We start from the raw sequence: 23106 nt of genomic DNA, 5'->3' as shown, positions 1-23106 counted from the left end.
CCTATTTCTGGCACAATGCTAATTTTTAGTCACTAATGTAGTACTTATATATACATATATAATATAATGTAATGTGATATTTATTATATATAATTAGCATAGCAAGTAAATATAGTATTATAGCATAGATAAATGAGGTGGGAAACTTTCTTTTAAAATCAGAGATTGCTAAAATTAAGTGAGATAACTTAAGAGTAACTAAAAGATTAATTCAATGAATGATGGTATATCCATAAAGTGGAATGTTTTAGAGATTTACAATAATGTTACAGAAAAAAAATTTAATGACACGGAATAGTGCTCATGATGTTAAGTGAAAAATTCAGTTAAATTGCTTACATGATATGATCAATATATATTGATATGCCATTATCATAGGAAATGCTGGAAGAAATGTCAAGTCAAAATTTTAATGTTGGTTAATAGATAGTCAATTTACAGAAGGTTTTCATTTCTTTTATTCTCACATGTGCTTTCTCAACTTTAGCAAATATAACAAATTGTTTTTGTTATTACCTTTTTGCTAGAAAAAACAATGACTTTTTTTTGTTAAAATTGTTAGCATAAGGTGTGTTACAATGTAAGCTTTGAATGATCTTAATTTTTTAAAACTCTTTCATACCCTCCTCCCTTCCACTGTGTGAATTGTTGCTTTATTACTGTTGCCTTTATTTTTAAGTGTTGTTTATGTATACATCTTGAAAAGAGAATAAGATTATAAAGCACCTGGGTACAAGATCATAGTCTTTCTACTATTTTTAACTTCAATTAGTGTAGTACTGTAGTTGCTGAGATTCAGAATGAATTCAATATATATTTATTGATTGTTTGAGGTATTTTTTTCTTATTTTGTCTATGTGGGGTTTTTTTACATTAGATATTAAGGATTGAACAAGAAACTGATTTTCTTTAATATTTTATAAACTTTAGAATGATAGGAGAATTTATAATGATATCTCTTCTTTAACTTAACCACATTATAGAAAGTTGTACGAACCTCAATTGGGAGTGAAGTACTTTTGATTATATGTGATTATTTACTTATTTTTCTTCTTTTTTTTTTTCACACAAGGCATTGGATTGGTTTTTGAAGTCATTCCAGGGATAAGGCTTTTTCTAATCTATTGACAAAATTCAATTTCTGCCTGCTATAATCCAGATGAAGGAAGAGAAAACACACAAGAAACTTGCCACTTCATGAAATAATTTCATTCTGTAGCCTAAAATCGTTACTAACCTCTGCAACACTTAATTAATTGAAATGACTCCAGCCGTGGGATTCTGTGGCAAAGAGATTCCTAGTAGTTATATGTGATTCAACCTGAAATTCAGTTAAAACTGAAGGATACTTAAACATACATCAATGAATGAAAAATGAAGACCCAGTTAAATTTAATCAATCATTCGCCTCTTTTTTCTTCTTCTCCTATATCTTGTTTTTCCTTTGATATTTAATACATTTATTTTTTTCTTGCTAAATAAATGTTCAAAATGCTCTTGCTTAGTAGACATATAGAAAAGACTAAATGTTGATGAGATGATTGTTACAATTTTTTTTAGTTAAAAATGCCAAAGTACATGTCTAATTCATTTCATCAAAATGTTCTCATGTGGATTAACACCAAACTAGTCTGATAAATATGGCTATTGAGAAAGGCAACAGTATCATTGACATCAAAATCTTGTTTAAAGAGCTTTTCCCACTGAAGAATATACCCATTTACCACATATTTATGTGTAGCTCATCAAGACCTTTAGAACTTAGACCAAGTTGAGTGTGCCAAAAATTAACAAAATAGTCTTAGCCTTTGAAATCTTAGGATAGTACCTGAAAAACAAGTGACTGATATTGAAATATGGAACAACTGGTATTTTGACATTACCTTGATAGTGTCTCTTTTCTCTTCCTCTGATTTTTTTTTAAATTTATTCCCACATCCACACCTGCAGTGGAGGGTTCTTTTAACTTATGTAATATCTTCTGTCTTCTTTCCTCATCTAGGACTTATACTGCTTTCCACATGATTAGTCTTTCTCACACTCCTCACATCATCCTCAATAAATATTTATTGCTTTGAGATAAAGTCTGAAGAATGTAGCCATCTATTTAAGACCTTCTCTCATCCCCCTCAATCTGTAATTTATACCCAGCCATTCTTGTTCCCATCAATGTGGTCAACTGCTTCCTCAAAAGGTTTTGCACAAATATTTCTCAGGTGCTTGAAATCAGCTGGACACCTTGATGGGATCTGGGACCAGATACTTGAAAAAAAGAAGGAGGAAGAAGAATAAGAGAAGGAGGAGGAGGAGGAAGATGTGGAAGGGGAGGGGAAAGAGAAGAAGCCCACGCTGCCTACAGGGAATTAAAAGGAAAGAGATAGGGAAGTAAAACAGTGGATTGTGTTCAGCACAGGGTGATTAAGTTCTGTGGGTAATGTGTATGTGTAGCCTACTGTATTACTATAGGAAAAAGACATGGAAGTAAGATGAAATCTGATAAGATTTCATAATTTTCCTTGATCAATGAAAGCAGTTATAATAAGTAAATGAAAATGGGTGAAGACTCTGAGATCTGAAGGCAGATGTGACTCTTCAAGTCTGGAGGAGATGTCATAGCTTACAATCTCGTAAACATGAATCACAACTTCTTTATTTTCGCTTCTCATGGTCAGTATTTTGTTGAATCTAGAGGGTAAGCTGGGGTCATGACATTCCCATGGATCCCCCTTCCCACCCTTAGAAATTCTAAAAGAGTAGTGTAGCTAACCACTACACTAGTAGTGAAATTAACCAAAGAGAAAAAAAAAAAAAAAAACAATGGAGAAAAGAGACAGTGAAACAAATTAGAACAAAATTCCACCTTCATGAGTTTAATTAGAAACGCAATTCCTTACAACTTTTTCTCACACTTTTTGATTTTCTTTTTCCACAATGATCTCAAAGGAGTACACAAAATTGGCAAGGCCTCATGACCCATTTTTTTTTTTACATGAGGCAATTGAGAAATTGGAACATGTTCAAAGCCACCCAACTTTATATGTGAGTATCCAAATAGGCTTCATATTCCAGTCTTCCTATAAAAAATGTATTATTTTTTCTGTCATATCCACAGCAGTGAGGAGAAAGATTCGAAGGAATAGTGTCAGGTATAGAGTTCCAAGATTTCTTGATTGTATTTTCATTCGCATTAAGTTCCATCCATATTTGAAATGCAAAATAAAAGGCATGTGGGACTTAGCATCGAAATGTATATAACACTTACATATGAATTTATATAGTGTGATCTTGATTTGAGACACAGATTCTGTTGCCCTGAATATAAAGATTGATTGTCTCGATGGATTTTAAAACTAGCCATATATTTATCTCTATCTGTGCATATTTAACAAGCATAAATGAAAAGTACAATCTTGTTCCATGTTATTTATTTTCTAATGTGTAGTTTAGTTAGCTAGCAAAACAGAATCTGAAGCCAATAGCAGCACTTGTTTTTCAGTAACATTTGTCCTGGATGAATGGAATCAAAAGTGCATGTTGTGGGCAGTTTAAGTACACGCAGTGGGGATGAGTTGTTCAGCGGAAGGAAACCAGGAGAGAACTGGCTGGGCAAAACAGCCAAGTGCTTCTAAAAGAGATCAGCATGCTCTGTTTTCTTTTTCCAGACAATATTCACAGATTATATAAAGCAATGAACAAAAATAAGAGAGAGCTAATCAATACATTTCAACTGTGTTAATGCCAGGGTTGTTTTGAATGGTTTAAATAATTTTTTTTAATTATAAAAGTAATATGACAGCATCACGGAAACTTTAAGAAACCAAGAAAAATTTATTTTGATTTTACCATTAATCTGCCATACACAATCATTATTCATTTGTTTTTATCATCTGAGATATCTCTATCATAGGCTTATGTCTTTTGATAGTTGTGATCATGATGTCTATACTACTTCATGTTGTGCTTTTTCACATTTAATTATGGAAGTACTTTTCAAGATGCCAAAATGTTTTCCTATTTAATATTTAAAGACTGTATGATATTCACCTTATTCATCCCATCTTATTGGGTTTAGCACTATAGGCTTCAGTTTTTGTATTTATTACCTTTTCTTTCTTTTTTTTTTTTTTTTTGCTTTGAAAAAATAACACCACTGTGCTATACACACAGGTTATATACACAAATCATGGGTATTTACTCAGGATAGACTCTCAGAAGTACATGTTCTCTGCCAAAGGGTCTGAACACTATATAAATATCTTTAATATCTCCAGCCAAAATGGTACCTGGAAAGAGTTGTTGGCTCAGAATGTATTTTTATATGTATGTGTTGCTTATTTATAGTGCAGATGTATTACAGTAAAACCCCGAAAAAAAATTGAAACAAAAATCACTATCAAAGCTAAAATACAGGGGATCCCTGGGTGGCTCAGCAGTTTAGTGCCTGCCTTTGGCCAAGGGCGTGACCCTGGAGGACCGGGATCGAGTCCCGTGTCGGGCTCCCTGCATGGAGCCTGCTTTTCACTCTGCCTATGTCTCTGCCTCTCTCTCTCTCTATCATGAATAAATAAATAAAATATATTTTTAAAAAAGCTAAAATACAGTAAGTAGCAAAGATAGAGAAGAAAATAATTCTATATCCAATAAAACAAAAAATGTTGGTTTAGCAGGAAGCAAGGAAATTATTGAAGACTGTTGAGATTATATCAAAAGAACCCAAAGGTAGGGCAATTTGAGCATTAAGAAAAGTGCAATGGGTTTTGATGATCTTTCTTGGACCAGTATCCAATCCATATATTTATCTCTATCTGTGCATATTTAACAAGCATAAATGAAAAGTACAATCTTGATCCATATTATTCATTTTCTAATGTGTAGTTTAGTTAGCTAACAGAACAGAATCTGAAGCCAAGAGCAGCACTTGTTTTTCAGCAACATTTGTCCTGGATGAATGGAATCAAAGAAACTCACCCTGTTTCTTTATCATATCTTTTTTTAAACTTCTGACAATTTTGAAGAGCCCTGACCTGTAATTGCATGTCTTATGCTTAAAATTAAAAAAAAAAAAAAGCATTAAAAAGTCTCTTGAGAATTTAGTACCTAAAAATCACTTTCAAATTTGATATGTAGGGCAAGGCAATACCTGTCTTGAGAAAAAAATAGCTTTTTATTGCTCTGAGGTAAACACCATTGGTTTCCTATCTTAGCCTCCCCTAGTTAATCTAATCAATCTAATCTACATATGACTTTATAGTGTTGCATCTTGTAATAAGAACCTGTGCTTAATCGTTCAATATCAAAGTATCTTCTACTAAGGAACCCAAATTGCTCTGGACTTCTTCTAATGACATTGAAGACATGTTGGGAGACCTCGCCAAGTCCTCTACCATGTGTTGTCCTAGTTTATCCACCAGCATATCAGAATGATTCTAAGGATGGTAGGACCAATAGGACCGGCATGATGGAATGTGTGGTTCAGAAACTTGGATACTCATCAGAATCTTATTAAAACACAGACTGTTGGACTCCATGCCCAGAGATTCTGGTTCAGGGTGTCTGCAGTGACCTAAAATCCATTGAGGAGAGCATAGTTCTCTGAAAAGATGAGGCTAATCATCTGTACATACTTGTGCAAAGTTTCCATATAAGAATGTGCATTTCTAACAAGCTCCTAGGGAGATGCTGATGCTAACAGTCCAGGGACCACACTCTAAGAACCAACAATAGGGTGGTATAAATAGATTCTAAGTCAATAAAATCTAAAAAAAAAAAAAAAAAAAAAGGGCAGCCCTGGTGGCGCAGCGGTTTAGTGCCTCCTGAAGCCCGGGGTGTGATCCCGGAGACCCGGGATCGAGTCCCACGTCAGGATCCCTGCATGGAGCCTGCTTCTCCCTCTGCCTGTGTCTCTGCCTCTCTCTCTCAATCTGTGTGTCTCTCATTAATAAATAAATAAAATCTAAAAAAAAAAAAAAAAAAATAGATTCTAAGTCAAAGGAACTTGAGTTTCAAACTCAGACTCCACCACCTATAGTTGACATGAGATGACCTTCCAATTTCCACGCATCAAAGGGAATTCTGATGGAAACGCTGTTGAGAGCATTATGAAGTTAGAGGAACAAAGTTTCTAAATTTCATGTATCTCTGAAGATAATACTTTCACCTGCCTGTTGATCTTGCTGCTGATCTGCAGCTACAGTGGGCATGACCTGCTGGATTTGATCCAAAATCTGAATATTTAGCATAATCTCAGCCTATAATCAGAGTTTGATTTGGTTTTCCAAAACAAAACAAAAACTTGACAAGTGGAATCAGCTCGCCACCTATATCAACCTCTAGGACCATCTTACCGCAGCTCACTTGAGTGCCTTGCCTCCTGATACTCAGGCCAAGTTCATGTCCTCTGGAGGTTCCTGTGAGCCCCTGAAATGCCAAGAATGCAGAGATATGAGCTCAGGCTCATGGAACCCACCTACATGAGCACTAGTGAGTCTCCTAATCGAGCACAGGCAGCTGACATTTGACCAATTGTATTGTGATGAAGGGTAAGAGGTGGTCCCTCTCCATAACATTTGATCTTTAACCATTTATTTATTTATTTATTTAAAAGATTTTATTTATTTACTTATGAGAGACACAGAGTCACAGGAAGAGGGAGAAGCAGGCTCTATGCAGGGAGCCTGATATGGTACTTGATCCTGGGTCTCCGGGATCACGCCCTGGGCTGAAGGCAGCGCTAAACCGCTGAGCCACCCGGGCTGCCTTGATCGTTAATCATTTAGAATGAAACTGTCTGCCTGCCCGCATGCCTCTTGTATTTTCACTTCACCAGTTATCAGTTTTAGGTTCAAACTGCCTTTAGTTGTTAAAAAATGTTGTTGAACTATCCATTAAGCTCAAACAATAACATGTTTGCAATAACATAACATCCTTCTCCACTTTCTAAAACCTTCTCCATACCTACCTGTTCTGCAAAGCACTTCCTCTCACAGGAATCACCTAACCCTCTGTGTCTGACTACCCTGCGTCTGTACCTGTCCCAATTGTTTTAGCCTCTGCAGTCTCACATCATGTCTTTCATCTGGAAGACCCCTGTTGAGACCTTTTGTTCTTTGGGCCCATTATAAAATTCCTTATGTAGCCCAGGGCACATTGGTGCTGTGGATGATAGCAGTGATCTTAATAAGGATCAACAGCAAATAACAAACACGACAACAGATACAATGTCCTATGACCACTCAGATCACAGAATCAGCCCTGCAAGCCGAGTCCTTCGGGACTGGCCCAAAGCACTTTGTGAGAGATGGCAACAGTGGGCTTCCCTGCAAGCTTTTAATCGGGTCTGCACTAGGGGTCCCTGACCTGCTCTGGGATATGGCAGAAAAGCTTGGTTCTGCAGAAGACAAATGCAAGGCCATAGTCTACGTTAGGCAACGCTCTGGGTTGGGTGCTATAAATAATAATAAAGATAAATAATAAAAAAAGTGAAATGTTTTAAATGAAAGGTGATGCACTGTGAACTTAACACACTGGCCCTTTAGCCTTTCTGTTAACAAGGTAATCTGATTGCCATTGATTTTTTTCACCTCTGTTACTAAGAAGGTGATGAAATGCTGTCCACACAGATGTATTGAATCAGATACTAAACAAAGAGCAACATAAAGAACAATTATCAGCAACCTTGCTTTCAGCCTGCTGATTATGACATTACCAGAAGACAAGGTCTGGGTGACTTAAAAAATAAAGCGGGGGGAAGGGTGGTGTAGATGAAAGGAAGGAAGGGAGGTAAGTTTCTTGGGAAGAGACATGTGTTCATTTCAGAAGAATTTCGCAAGGAGCTTTGTCTCTGCTCCATAGCTTTAAAAGCAGCCATTTCTACTTCTGCAGTTTACTGATAGGCATTCCAGTGTGATCTAATTAACTACTTTTATTATACCACAGAGAAAATAGCACAGTGGAGATGAGTCACTAATGCACGTGTCTTTGCTATATAGATTGTGGCTGGGTATTGTGCAGAAAGAATCATTTATTGGCCCATTGGGGTTCTCCAAGTAGCCCCCAGGAGAGAAGCAAGACCCTAAAATACTCTGAGAGAAAGGCCACATTTAAAACCTGTCAATGAAACCCATACATGGCTTGCGTTGAATGATTAGGACACCTTGTTTGAAATGTATGATGAGGGTAGAATTTGTATATGAGTACTGACTTCATGGCCTATGCTGAATTAATTTCCTAATCTCAAATATTTCCAGGTTTCTTTATTTATATCATTTGTGTTAGCCTAGTTGCTAAAGTCCATGGTAAAGATATGAATGTCTAAGCAATTTTCATAAGTTTGACCATATGTTTTTGCCTAAATGAGAACGCTTCAGTTATCTTATTATCTTTGATGACATGTCTTCAATGGCAAAAACCTCATCATGGCATTTTCTCAAGGGCAGTGCTCCAATTCTTCTGCCCTGACCAATTCTGGTAGCCATCACTAATTGTGAAAGTGGAAAATGCAGCGGTCTGAAGAGATCACAGTTTTTGGAAACTTCAGTACAGTTTGGGAAAGGTAGTCAAGGGAAAAAAGCTCGATAGTTTGATCAGGCCATATGGTGATTCTAAAACAATATAGAAAAAGGAAACATCCAGTCACCACGATTCTTGATCATAATTTTGATACAAGGATGGAATGCATCAATGAATATAGCAGGATTAGAATCATTGGCCCTAATGTATTGCACATTATTCTCTTCAGCCTTGGCCAGGCAAGAGGCCAGTAGAAATCAGGCTTACTAATAGGAAAATACAGAAAGAAGTGTAAAAAGGCAGAAGATAAGCTCCAAGTAGGGTGGATAGTAAGCAAGAAGGAAAACTGGAGAAATTTAAAAACGTAGTTATTTTGTAAAGTCAGGGTAAAAGCCTTTGTTAAAATTTGATGTTTTGTGTGTGACACCTTGTCTTTACACAAATCATATTCAGGTGGCAGACATTAGTGGCCACGGTGGGGCAGCAGGGTAGAGGGGGAGGTCTTTTGGGAGAGTAGTGCCAGAGAACTTGAGCATGCCTCAGAATCACTTGGAGCACTTGTTATAAGGGATTGCTGGATCCCAGAGATCCCTATTTGCATTTTTAGCAAGTTCTCATGTGTGACCTGCACTGCCGGTTTTAGAACTATCTTCAAGGTATCTGTAAGCTTTAAGGCTTTTGTCAGGGAAGATGTTTGACATCTACTCATCTGACAGAAGTCCAAACAGCCAAGGTTCAGTTTAAAATACTAAGTGTTACAGCTTTCTAGCTTGTGAATTTGTATAATTAATATTAAATCTCAAAATGCAAAAGAATAATACTTTCTACACAGATTAAGTGAGATACATAAAACAGTGTAACCCTGAATCGAGCAACTATGTAAGTTACACTCCCTTTACTCTTCTTTCTTTGAGGTACGGATGTCTAGCTCTTGGGAAGGAAATGGGGTCCAGCGGAGATAATGGATACTAGTGGATTCTGTTGCAATACAGAAGATAATGATTCATCTCAGAAGTGTTAGTAAAAATTGTTTCATGGTCTAGCACTTCCCCTGGGATATTGTGGATAGCCAGTGGGATTCAGAAAGGGAAGGAACCTCAGTAAGTATTAATAGGCTAGCTATAGTTGGAATTAATTGCTGTGATTTATATAAAAGTTATTACACTAATGACATTAATAGTGACACACGTACTTTTATTTCTCAAGGGTCATTTTAACCCACCTTGGATGTTTAAGGGACACACAATTTTAAAACTAACCATTTACAAACCTCAAACAAACATGGTAGGGCAGGGGCAGAGAGAAGATACTTTCATATGTAAGATTGTTTGGAATATAAGTTGACTCAACTAATAGGGGAATGTATACCAAAAATCTTACAAATTTCACACATTATCACTCAGAAATTTCAGCTTGAATTACATACCATGAGGAAAATTGTAATGATAGAAGAAAACAAAGATTATGTATAACTAGAATCATTAAAGCGTTAGTTATTTGTATTATCCACACACACAAAAAAGGAAAGCAGAACAAAAGGGAAATGATAAAGCCAATTATAACCCATGTTAAAAGGAAAAAAAAGCAAAATATATTTGGAATAACATCACAGCTATGAAGAAGGATATAATCGTTTTGTTTTGTTTTTTTTCTTGTCCACATCAGTAAGTATGACCTTGAAACAGTAGTTAGTTCCCAACTAGTGACGATTTTGCTGTGCAGGGGTTATTTGGCAATATATAGGGATACCTTTATGGTCACAGCTTGGGAGAGAAAGATACTGGCATTTAGTGGGCTAAAGATGCTGCTAAACATCCTATTATGTACAGAGCAGCCCCCACAACCAAGACTTTTAGCTCAAATGTGAGAATGGCTAACGTTGAGAAACAGCACCAAATGAATTCCATGACTTCTCTAAATGTGTTTGCTAAAATCTAAAAATAAAAACAATAATACCAGGGCACCTGGGTGCTCAGTCAGTTGAGCGACAACTCTTGGTTTCTGCTCAGGTCATGATCCCATGGATTGTGATATCGAGCCCTGAGTTGGGCTCTGTGGTCTATGATGAGTCTGCTTGAGATTCTCTCTCTCTCTGCCCCTTGCCCCACTCATGCTCTCTCTCTCTCTAAAATAAAATAAATAAAATCTTAAAAACAAAACAAAACAATAATACCTACCAAATTAGATTGTTTGGTGGAATTAAATGAAATAATCTCTGAAGGAAACTTTATTCTGGCTTAAGTCAATTCACAGTGAAATTATATGATTTATCTATCACTGTCCCATCATTTTTTTTTTTAGAAACAGAAAGGAATGGTAGGAAGTAAAAAACTTTTTTCCTTCCTTCAAATTTTCCAATTTTTTTCCAAACTTTCTCCCATAAGCATAATTGGTTATATACCAGATATTTAAAATATCGTTCTTATTTTTATTTTTTTTAGAGAAAGAGAGAAAGTGTACATACACGAGAGGCTGGGAGGGGCCGAGGGAGAGGGAGAGAGAGAATCTTAAGCAGGCTCCACGCACAGGGAGGAGGCCAAGGTAGAGCTTGAGTTCATGACTGTGACTGAGATCATGACCTGAGCTGAAATCAAAAGTTGGACACTTAACCGACTGAGCTACCTAGGCGTCCCTTAAAAATATCATTTTTTAAAAGAAGAAAGACTTTGTTGCTAAGTTAATGACCACAGGTATATTTTTTTCTTATTATTAAGGAAGTGGGGAATTTGAGGAGTTGTATGGTAAGACCAACTTAGCAGGTATCTTTTTCATTTGACAATCATCCAACTCTTACAATATAGCCAGTGAAGTTTGCCAGCATCTTGAACTCAACTAAGATGATTCATTTTCAAGTTAAACTTGGAGATAATGAAGATTCTGAGCATGCTAAAGAGACACTTTTAGGCACCACTTATGCAAAAGAATTCTCATTTATAAGAACAGTGATTGGGTAATGGTTCAAAAATAATAATAATAATGCCACTTTATTGAGGATTTGCAGTGTTCTTGGGGGCTGATGCTGGAAAAAAGGTGAAGTTGTACTGATTATTTTTGAGGAAAGACAGTGTATATACATAGACGAAAGGTCTTTCTATCTTCTTGAATCTAATGCTACAGAGTCTAATTATTATTAACAATGGAATTGTGGAAGCACCTGGGTGGCTCAGTCAGTTAAGTGTCAGACTCTTGATTTCAGCTCAGGGTATGATCTCAGAGTTGTGAGACTAGGGCCCAAGTTACACTCTATGCTGGACATGGAGCCTGCTTATGATTCTCTTTCCCTTTCCCTTTTACCCTCCCTTGTGGGAGTGAATAATTTTCGCTCCATCCTTCTGAGTTTTTAGCTGAGACCCCTATAATAAAAAACAGATTGACAAGAGAAAAATGAGCAGAAGTTGAGTAGCATGTATATCTCAATTACATAATGGAGATACCCAGGAAAAATGAGCAACTCAAAAAGTGACTTTAGAATTCAGGATTAAATACCATCTTGTAGGGAAAGGGGAAGGGGGAGGTTGGCCTCTTAGGGAGAGTAAGGATTTTGGGGAAAGATAATTTTTAGGAAAGATGAAAGGGCATTAGAAGAATAGATGGGAGGTAAGAAATTTGTGACAAAGTTTATCTGGGTGTGGTGTTGACTTCTAGTTGCCTCTCCTGTGATAAGAATCAGTCTTCCCTGATTGATTAAACTCTCAGGGAAAGGACTTATTACAATTAAGTTCCTCTTAGAGGATTTATCTTTAGGTCCATAAGGGAAGTTCAGGGAAAGCCTCTCCCTGCCTTTGCCGGTTTTCAAGTGCCTACAGCTCATGATAATCAATATATCCAAGTGGCACATTTTGGGATGACATATTCTGCTATCCTTCAGAATCCTAACATAATCCTGTTCGTCCAGTTTCTGATGACTGTCATTGAGCTCAAGCCATGGCAACAGTGCCATGAGGTTGGCCAGTGGTGACGATAGTTAGGATTTGGGCTATTGAAGGGGAACAACACATCAAGTCAATTCCAACCTTAGAAAGTAAGTGGGTGGAGTGATAGAAGGGTCTGGGGATTATTCCAAGGAAAGAATTTCCCAAATTCTAAACAAGTGGTGCCTGAGACCCTCAGAAGCAGGGTGTGTGAAACTGGCAACCATGTAGTAGACCAGGCTGAGTGCTTATTCTCTCCAACCTCCTTGCACGGGCCTGAAGAATCAGCTCAAAAGAAAATCCACAGTGGAGTAGGACCACCGACAGAGCTTCTTACATAGGTGTATTACGCCTGCCTAGGCGTATTTCCATATTAGCTTTCTCCGTCTTTGTTACAGAGGAAGTAGTGAGAGATATTTAAAAAAAAAATTTTTTTTTCTCTTGGTATTTAAAGTAAAGACAAAATGCAAATAACACAAAGCTTAAAGGAAATTTTGCTTATGCAATTTCCACATCACTTTCACCAAGCTAACCAACCCTGTTATTTTGGACTTAACAGAAAGTACTTGAACTTCTGGGTGGCTATCCAATTCCAACCTTCTGCCTTATGGAAGATCCTTACTAAATATTAGTGTTAGAAACTCCCTTTTCTCAGGATGGCCTTTGATAGGGAAACTGGAAAAAATGCAGGCCTAAACTGGGAAAGGCTTTTTATTTATTTTTTTTAAGCAAATAAAACCCCAGAACGGATTTTCTTTCCAAGATGTGTTTTTGTTTTATCACAATGACCTTTCTCAGAAAAGATGAAGCCAGCCTCAGGTAAAAAGAAATGGCCACATTTCATCTACAGTTAGCCTCCATGACCCCTGAACCTGGTTTTTCTATCTGCACCTCTTTTCATGCACCATTTCTCCTGGTGTCTGATAAGGGACACTCAATACTCCAGCAAGACCAGATTGGAACTTTGACTTTTATAAAATAGCTAGTAAACAAATTCTGTCCCACTTTAATTGGTGATATAATTCCCTCCACCTTTTTTTTTTTTTAATACCAGAAAGCATTGATAAACTGGCAGAATTAATAAAAGGCAGAATGAAGGACTGTAAAATAGCGTCATGAAATCAGGCCCCATTACCAGTTGGAGATCCTCAGCTATCATGCATGATATTATATAAGTATTTGTATATAATGTATAGATATATAAATACACACAACCACCCACCTCTGCGTGTTTACACACACAAGCAATATCATCTCATCTCTCTCTTTTTTTTTTTTTTCCCCCATCTCTAACACAAAAGTCAAGAGGTTTAGGAGCACGCACAAAAAAAGAGATTTCTAAGAGAGCAGGCGATTGGGCCGGGGTCATTCAAAAGGGTAATTATTGTTAAATGTCAGGTTAACTCTGAAGGCCTCAGCTCATCCAACTGAGAGCAGATTAGCCCAGATGGAGACATTTTCAACACGGTGCTGTCTGGCCAATCAGAGACAGCTGGGATTAGCCAAATACCTTCTCTCATCTGCTTGCTCACAGAAAGGTCAGTTTCTGCTCATTGCTTCTCTTTTAAGATGTGCTTTTTTTTATTTATGGCAGCCGTGTGCAGGAAATCAGGTCCCTTTTATCAGTGAATTAAATATTCAACATCTAAAACCCACTTTTTGAGAGTCAACTTCATTCACTTTCAAGACCACTTTTATCTTTTTTTAAGTGCTGAAGATATACCGGTGCGTGTACGCAGTGCATATTTTACCCCCGGCCCTCCCGCTAAGCTGGAGGTCTGCCTGTCGTGTTTTGCGTATTTTTGAAAGCTTACTTGTTTCATTTCATGCATTTTCTTCTTTAAGGGCACCGGTTTATGTTTCCTATCATTTTCTTCATAAAAAGAAGAGGGGAAAATGAAACTAACCCTGGAGTGCTCTAAAAGATAATCTGTTTTTATGTACAGCTCTTTCTCCCCGTAAGCAACGTAAATGAGCACATGCATAAAAATCAGTGACAAAATGAACAGTAAGAAAAACAAAGATCATGGATTTGTGATACTGTGTGTGTGTGTGCATATTTGTGTGTGTGAATACCCACACACACATCCTGTAAATTATCTGTGTGTGGGGGCAGATCTATACTTGCGGACTGTATTATTTAATGTATTCATATATGAGTGTGTGTGTGTTCTTAGGAGAAATATGTGGTAGCGCTTCTATATGCCTCTTAAAATGTAGTTATTTTCCCGTTTTATAATGCAATCAGTGTGAGACACTAGAACACTCATCTTCTGAAGAATTTGTTATAAAAGCTGAATGGGAACATTGTAAGGAAACCCTTTGCCTTGTTACTAATATAAACCTGTTTTCATTATGTTCCTTTAATTCAGCCCTGCCCCAACTGGTCTTATGAAAGGAAAGATACTTTAAACAAGAAGACAAAAAGGTAAAAGGAACTCTTTAATCTGGAAAATTTACTATAATTTTACATAATATAGTTGCTTTAAACAAATATTAGAATAAGAGGCACAAAGCAATCATTAATAATGATTAGTTCCTTATAAGAGTATCTGCTGTGGTTAAGCTGCATCATGTTTCTTATTCTATTCTAAGCAATATCTCAAAAACCCCAGGACCTAGAACACACAGATCTTGGCTTTTTTTTTTTTTTTTTTTTTAAGATTTTATTTATTTATTTGAAAGAGAGAGTACACAAGAGCAGGGAGGGAGGGGCAGAGAGAGAAACAGATTCCCTGCTGAGCAGGGAGCCCAATGTGGGGCTGGATCCCAGAACCTCAATATCATGACCTGACTAAAGGCAGATGCTTAACCAACTGAGCCACCCAGGTGCCCCCAGATTTGGTTTTTATTCTCCAATGAAAGGAGCCAGAGCCAGAGCTCCTTGGAGAAATGCCTGATTTGAAGGCTAAGGCAAAATCCAAGATGAATCTGTAGGGTTATACTCACATTGATAGGGATATATCAAAAGAACACAGAAGTCAGTGGAAAGGGTGCTCAGTGGTCAAAACTGGAACAATTTGACAAATAAAATAAAAAAATTACAATTGAATTATAACTGAAGTATAAAATGAATATCCATGAGCCTATGTCAATATAAGTAATTTATCAAATAAATAAATAAATGAGTAATTTATCAAATAAATAAATAAATGAGGGAGCATAATTTATCAAATAAATAAATAAATGAGGGAGCATAACACTTTGTCCTTCAGAGTGAGCTGTGCATCATGACTTCCTTCCAGCAGCCCGGTAAGGAAAGGGTGGAAAATGAGTAACTTTGCAGTGGGGAAGCCTGACAAACACTACCTTAGCCTCAGCTGGGTGAACAAGGTTAATAACAGTGGTAAGGTATATTGATATGATGTGATGAGAATGGCACTTTACCTCGGTGTTCTTCCTGCCAAAAACATACAACCTGAGTCTAATGATGAGAACCAACAGCAACAAAAATCACACACATCTCAATTACAGAAAATTCTACAAATACCCAGCCAGTATTCCTCAAAACTTTCAAGGTCATCCAAAGCAAACAAAGTCTGAGAAGCTGTCACAACCAAACGAAGCCTGTGAAGACATAGCAACTAAATGTAAGATAGTATCTTGATTGAGTTCCTAGACCAGGACAAGGACAGTAGAGGGGAAAATGGGGATATCCTAATCAAATATAGTTCTTTGGTTAATAATAGTGTATCAATATTGGCTTATCAACTATGACAAATATATTGTATTAATGTAAGATGTTAATAATAGGAAAACTTGGATGTGGGATAATCTGTACTACCTTCAAAATAATTCTGACAATCTGAAGTTTCTAAAATAAAAAGTGTATTAAATGAAATTTAAGTTAATATCTTTAAAAATAAACTCAAATCATCTCAAATATTTATATATTCAGTATTCTCAAATCACTTAAATACTCAAATTGCATTGGATAGGAACAAATTCTTAGGGTTCTTAAAAGAAAAAAATAGGGTATTGAGGAGAGATCTTGAGAGCTCAAAGGAACTATGACTATGCTTTTAAAAAATCAACTTAAACTCTTAACTTCTAAGGCAAACTCTCTTAAACTCCAAATAATGCTTTTCTTCAAAAATGACCATTCTGACTGCTTCTGATCCACTTGACCCATGCTCCCATGTGTTGGTTCTTTCTCATCCCCTCCACTCTGAATTTGGACCTGATATTGGACCAATATCGGTCTTCAATCTAAAAGGCCAACCTGAGAAATAGAGTTTCTCTATGAGGAAGAGTTAATATAAATAGAAACATAATCTGTTAAATACTGGCTAATTGCCTTTTTCCAGCTTGGCACTAATAGCACAGACAGCACCATGCCAAGACACCAATTAGATCATGCATGTAACACACCAATAAAATGTTCCACCTGATTTTTCCACCATTAACTAACGCAAGTAGAAACATATTAGATTCAGCGGTTGTGAATAGTTATTTCAATGCTTTATCCATTCAGGGGTATTCATAACTTTCATGCAAAACTTCAACCAATTATTTCTCATTCTATTAATAGTAATTGTGCTTCCAGTTGCTACACATGCTTAATTACTAAGTATGTATGTCTGATGAACTGCACACATAATTTTCTAGGTATCTTCAGATTGTTGATTCTCAAGACTGGTCAAAGGAGAATACATTTTAATGTTCAAGAGACAAATGTATTTCTCACTAAATAGTAGCAGCTTTATTAGTTCTTTAACTTATATTGTGTTTTGGAAGTAAAATGCATTTGGCTGTTTTTGTTTTTTTCAGAGAAATGAGCTTTGTTGCCAATTTAACATCTAGAGATTAAACCATGTAATGACTCTGATGTTAAGAAACTTAGAGTCTTTAAGACTTTTTTTTTTTAATGATGTTCAAGTAGCAATAGAAAAACAAAATCTCAGAGTAGGAGTTCACCTATATAGTTTTTATAAAAGAGCTAGTTAGTTTAGGTTCACACGAGAAACAGAAAACTCCTGAGTTTGCCCATTGCTCTCCTGTAGCAAAATAAAACCATAGAGAAATATCTCTTAAGGCAATAAAAGGAAGGTGTCTCCTAGTACAGACATATTTCAATTGTTATTGTTTTCTGAACTGACTGGATGATACTAGATAATAATGGGGATATTTTTGACAGTCTCTTATTTATGTGTCTCTGGATGGGTTTGTGTCTGAGTGTGGGTAAGCTTCAGTGTTGCACAAATCAGAGTAATACATAAGGTTAATATGGTTGAAATGAATTTGTTTACTCTCCAAATGTGTTGATTTCTAGATTCCGATAAAACAACTTTAAATTGCTCGCCCACCACAGAGAGTTATTTATATAGGAAGTATGATATAAATGCAAAAAAGGATTATAAAAATAGGATTCTGGGGGGAAAATTGGGTTCAGCTTTATTTTTTGAGCCACCCAAGTTGCAAAGTTGTTCAGCAAAATTCATATTAATTGACTGCAGAAATAATAAATGAAATATTTCAGCAGTTGAACTTTCTGGTACAAATATCACTGAAGGTAAACCCCCTTAACATGGGGATAGAATTTCTGTTGGACTTTACTGAAGATAGTATATTTTGCAATTTGGGTTTAGCATTACAATTTGTGAAACTAAAATATAATGTAAGTTTACTGATGTTTACTTGTATAGCTATGCTATTATTTTGATTTCAGAAATTCATATAAGGACAATTGCCATAAATATTTTATATCAGCCTGATGATTCTCAGATCAGATGGTACAACTGTCCCCAAAGGCTTATTGAGTATATACTATATACAAAACCACTTATAGGTACTGAAGAAATATAAAAACTCATTTTGTCTTGAAGAGGTTCAGGAAATCCTCTGTGTTTTTCTAGCACTTTAACAGTCACAATTTATGCATTAATTGCTTAATTAATCATGTAATAATACATTTCTACCTCTCTAGGCTATATGCTCCCAGATAGCAAAGTCAATTCCTTATTTGTAATCTTCAATGCAGAGCAGAATGTCTAGCCCTTATAAACATTTAAGATGGACTTGCCAAAATATCAAAGAATGAATAAATAGGAAACTCTTCTGGTTGTGAACACAAAATACATTCTCCCTTTTTTGTTTTTTCTCACTATCAAAATACTGACAATAGTTCACCTGAAAAGCACATGTCCTTCCTTCCCACTTCCAAGTGGTTGGGGGGTTTCTTGGAAAGTTCCTCTTCTTGCTTCCAGTTTAGAAATAGAGCAACCCAGCTGGCTTGATGACCCACCAATATCCGGGAGCTGTATTATGAAAATGAAAGTCAAGCTTTAGGAATGATAAAGCAAAAACAAACAAACAAACCAAAATCACCACCAATGACATCAAAAGCATGTATGGAGCCCAGGGCCCTGAAAGTATGTTGAAGCCTCCCAGACCAGCGATGAAGAGCCTACTTCCAGACGTCTTTGGCATAATAGAAAAATAAGTTTCCACCCTATTTAAACTCCTGTTTCCTGTTCTGCTACTAGTAGTAGCTCAACAGCATTTTTTAAAGGTCTATTTATTTATTTATTTTTTGAGAGAGAGACAGAGAAAGAGCATGAGCAGGCAAGGGGTGGAGAAGGGGAGACAAGCAGACTCCTCACTGAGTGGAGAGCCCAATGTGGGTCTCAGTCCCAGGATCCAGAGATCATGAGCTGAGCCAAAATCAAGATCAGTTGCTTAACCAATGGAGCCACCCAGATGCCCCTCAACAGAAATTTTTCTAATAGATTCAAATCATTACAAGTTCCTATTGCTAAAGTTTGACATATAGAATCTACAAACCAATCCCATCGAGAGCAGTATGTTACTTCTTTCTACCACAACTGAGTCTTTTATTTGGATTGAGTTAAATCAGTGATTCTCCAGTCAGGGTTTCTCCTCTACTCCTCCTTCAGGTATCTGAAAATGTGGGGAGACACAGGAGATATTTTGGTTGCCCCAGCTGGGAGTTGGGGATGTGGCTACTGGCATCCAATGGGAAGCGGCCATGAATGCTGCTCATTGTCTCACAGTGCATAGGACAGAACCCTACAACGAAAAAGTTATCTAGACCAAAACGTGAATACTGCCAAGGTTAAGAAACTCTGGGGTAAATCTTTTATTACTTAAGTTGCCTACACAGCCCACTTGACCTTTAACTATTGATTAATGTTTGATTTTCAATGTAAGCTTGTTTGTTGCCTTTGCCTACACCAAATATTGTCATGTCACTTCAAATCTTGAAGCAAAATGTATTAAATAAAAGTATATTTTACTTTGTATGTGATGAGATGGGAGGGTGTATAATATACAAAGTATTGGCCCAATGACTTTTCCCTCATAAAAGTAGAGCAGGATGAAGAAGCATGAGAAAGTGCCAAGTAATTAAATGGGTCAATGTATTATGCACAGCAGCTAAACAAATTATGTTGCAGTGTCAACTAAAGATGGTTATGCAGGTTGGTAAGCTTTTGTTTGGAAATAAAGCCATAGTTGAATTGGAAATTGAGACATTGGAATGAGATGTCTACTATGGGAAAGTGGGTAAAGTTGAAAAAAAAAAAAAAGTCCATGGAAGAAACTCCATCTCTAAGACTTCTTCATTTTCTTGTTGGGGCCAAAAATGGAAAGAAGGAAGGGAGGAAAGGAAGAAAGGAGGAAAGAATTGTATGGAACTAAAAAAGCAATTAAATCTATTAATGATGAGTTAAAATCAACCAAAATTGAACTAAGTAAAAACAAATTAGACAAAATCCACCTGAAGTGTGAAATGACTCTGTACTGGCCAACAAAATAAAAACTCACCTAGCATTAAACAGTTAATATTTATAGGTAACTTTGTAATCATCACTATCAGCAGAAAAGAGCTACAATAATCCGATTGCTATCACTTTAACCAAAGCCTGTGTCTTAAACCTTGTAATTTCCTGCTGTCATGCTCAGCCACTTTCAACACATTTAAATTAGAAAGGACTATGCTAATTTTGCTTCATAGCCAGGGTAATTGTTGTAAGACATAATTATCTTTTTTTTTTTTTCAATCGTTTTATTCTCTAGTGTTGTTTAAATTCAGTCTCAGTTACCCAATGTCTTTTTAAGCCTGAGCCATTTCGAGTCCCCACCCTGCTGGAAATATTCCTTTCATCTTCCTTAGCTATAAAGAGCTTAGATGTCCTTTTCCAATGGCCATGTTATTCCTCTGTGATCTTCCTGAGGAATAGTGCGTGAGTCTAAGTTGGTGAGTTAACTCTATATTTAATTAAAAAGCGCTGCCCTTTATTTTCCTTATATTAATGCTTAACATACCATAGAATTGACTCAAGAAAAAGTAATAAAAGAATGGCAGTTGAAACATCTGAAAAGAGATTGGGGTCTGGGGGCGGGGGGGGGGGGGGGGGGGGGGGGCGGAACTCATTGTTGCTTTTAAATAGTTGAAAGAGAGAAGGGACTTATATTGATCCAGAGACGAAACTGGAACAAATGAGTAGAAATGACAGGGAAGGAGATTTGGGCTTTAAATAAGAAAGAATTTTCTATCAGTGGAAGTGGAGTGCGTCTCCTTATGAAGCAGTGAGCTCCAGACCTGGAAGTGTTCACTCTGAAGTCAGGGACCCCCAAACTGAAAGGGGAGCTGAATGGTAAGTTTCTTTCTTTGAATAGGATAAAGATTTACCCCTAATAAACTGTAAAAGTAGAGTTGATATTGATTAGATAGTCTCCAACTGCTCAAAAAGAGGAAAAAAAGAGGCATGAAGGAATAAATATTTTGCTGTCTGATTGGGTGGGTGTCTTCTCATTGTTTGGGCACTTGGGTGGGGGAGAAAAGGTGAATCTTCAAAAGCTCAAGTCATCTGAGAAATCTGTACCAGCTGAATTCATCTCTTTTATCCAGTTTCAAATTCTTCCTAATCATCTGTGATGTCCCTAACCTAAGAAATCCTGAGCTATCTTTCTCCTGACCAGGAAGCCATCAGGAGGCACTTCTGCCAGCAGTGAGAAGAGTGTCCTTAATTACATTGCTTCAAAATCCTGAACAGGTCGACTCATAGAGTGTCGTAAGTTGATTATTTATATTAATATACAATACAATACAATCATCATGCTTTAAGCATATATCCATGACAAGCCCAAGTTCTAAGTGTTAAGTTCTCTACTTTCTAAAAGGCTGACACCAGAAGAAAAGGGCAACTGAAGTCAGGTAACGTGCCCGTGATATTCATGCTGAGAACTCTTAGCTGAGCCTTGTACCTCCTTCCGGGATGTGAAGAGCGACAAATGCAAGAGAGTCGCTGATTTTCACTGAGGCCTTGATTCCGTCACCTGTTTCTCTGAATATGCCAACTGGCAAAGGTATCAAAAGGGAGACCTCCACAAGGAGGTATTTCAGCTTAATCTTGAAGCCAACAGATTGGAGTATGTTATTGTCTTTCAAAACATATTAAAAACATGTTCAGGAAAGTTCCATAACCCAAAATGATATTAATTATACATATGGAGTCAGCATGCATACATAGACACTCATATGCATTTATTTAGTGCAATCTGAATCATTGGCCAACTATTTAGACAATTTAGTTGTAGTTAGTATAATTTACTTCAAAAAAATAGACATTTTCTGGAATTTTTTAAATAAGTCCCTTATGCCAGTGGATAGTAGCATATATGACACATTAATGAAGAAGGCATGCATATACTCAGGAGGCTGATTTAGAAAAGCTAAGATCAGCTTCTTTCAGGCTCTGTCATTAAAACTCCATGCAGTTCTCAGTTTCCTGACCTGTATAATGGGCTTGAGATGACTGCTTTCTACCTCTCAAGGGTGTTTTAAAAATTTATGAGATCAGTTTTCTAAAGCATTGTGAGCTTCTTGGGAAAAGGTACTATGAAAAATAAAGCATCATTATTCATTTTGTTCTGGGACAGGACCCTTGAGGGGGTCCCTGAAAAAGAACAAATAGAGTCATTTTTACTAGAGACAAGAGAGAAATGTTCTCACATGAAATTCCAAATTCAGCGGAAAACAAGGTTGCAGAGGAACTTCTTTGAGTTCTATGTTTAAAACACTGCATTCCTGCACTATTTTCTCTCTCTGTGGTGTCCTGGGATATTATAATATCAACCCTGTAGGTAATTCTGTGTGTGTGTGTGTGTGTGTGTTTAAGAGAGAGAGAAAGAGAGACAGAAAGAAAAGAGAATTAAAAGCTTTTCTAAATGAACATGTTGAAGAAATTCATCTTGGCTTATTTCAATCACTGTCAAATAGCCCTTTATAACAAACTTGCTATGGTCTCACTGGTTGTGTACTTGAAATTCAAAACAAGTGCTTTGCTTTGGATGGTTTAACTGTTCCTCCTCCCCCAACCCCCCATCTCCGCCTCCTTCTCCTCTTCCTGCCTGTCCTCCACCTCTTCTCCTCCTCCTCCTTCCTCCTTCCATAAAAGGAAAAAGAAAGTTACGCAGACCACCAGGCAATCATCATTATTAGATATCATTTCTATTCATGGTAATAGGCTACAACTGTATGGAAATAAAACTTTTTTCTTTCTGTTTGACTGTACAGAAGGGGATATACAGCTTTGCAAAGGATAGTTTCAATAGGATGATTAACTTCCAATTAACTTAATGCTCATCCTCTCCCTGAGGGGAAAAAAAACAACATAAAAACCAAAAACAACCCCAAGGCTAATGCAGAGGCTTTCCACACCCC

At 36.7% G+C, this 23106-nt stretch overlaps 1 long non-coding RNA gene across 1 annotated transcript in view; it reads right to left on the bottom strand.

Annotated features, from left to right (window-relative positions):
- Positions 1–18685, bottom strand: part of LOC144290614 (uncharacterized) — a 34017-nt gene extending 15332 nt beyond the window's left edge. The window contains exons 1-2 of the long non-coding RNA XR_013358179.1: positions 18549–18685; positions 6345–6417 (exon numbers count right to left, since the gene is read on the bottom strand). This is a non-coding gene — a long non-coding RNA (uncharacterized LOC144290614). The remainder of the gene's footprint in view (positions 1–6344; positions 6418–18548) is intronic.
- Positions 18686–23106: the final 4421 nt, after the last annotated feature.

Source organism: Canis aureus, chromosome 2 (genome assembly GCF_053574225.1).
Source record: "Canis aureus isolate CA01 chromosome 2, VMU_Caureus_v.1.0, whole genome shotgun sequence".
NCBI lineage: Eukaryota > Metazoa > Chordata > Mammalia > Carnivora > Canidae > Canis > Canis aureus.
Note: the sequence above shows the minus strand (reverse complement) of the source record. Positions and strands in the feature narration are given on the sequence as shown.